Source organism: Penaeus monodon, chromosome 19, assembly GCF_015228065.2.
Source record: "Penaeus monodon isolate SGIC_2016 chromosome 19, NSTDA_Pmon_1, whole genome shotgun sequence".
NCBI classification, from domain to species: Eukaryota; Metazoa; Arthropoda; class Malacostraca; order Decapoda; family Penaeidae; genus Penaeus; species Penaeus monodon.
The window spans coordinates 29385372-29385907 of NC_051404.1; positions in this window are offsets into that span (position 1 = coordinate 29385372).

Consider the following 536-nt stretch of genomic DNA (forward strand, 5'->3'; position numbering starts at 1 on the left):
GAAAAAAGAACATGAGGACAACAAAAACGGCTACAGACTCCGATATTCTTTGAACCGCGAAGACTACAGATCGTCAGGATTGAAACGAATACGAAGATAAGCCGGAGAGAATTCAGACAATAAGCAACGTCGATATACGTTTCCCCAATGAATAAATCGAACGCAAGTGCTAGAAAGGCTGAAACTGATTTGATATGAAAGTTATTTAAATTTGAAATATGTGCCCTCTAAACTAACCACATATTTTATGACTAGATATAAACACGGATATGTTAAAATCATTTATTCATTTCGAAATGGCGAAATTCACGGTCAGCTGGTACAGGTTTGTGGCCACAGGATTTTAAAGGGAATTGACAACATGTTCGTGACACGTTGGCTAGTCTTTCTGAATTCACTTGTGGTCGAAGAGAGCAATAACTGATAACGGGTGTATGGAATAATCATCGGGTTTAGAAATTTCTTCGTGGAGATATGTTATTTTCTCCATAGTGACGTTAAAGATATAGAGATAAGACTGACTATCTATCTATCTA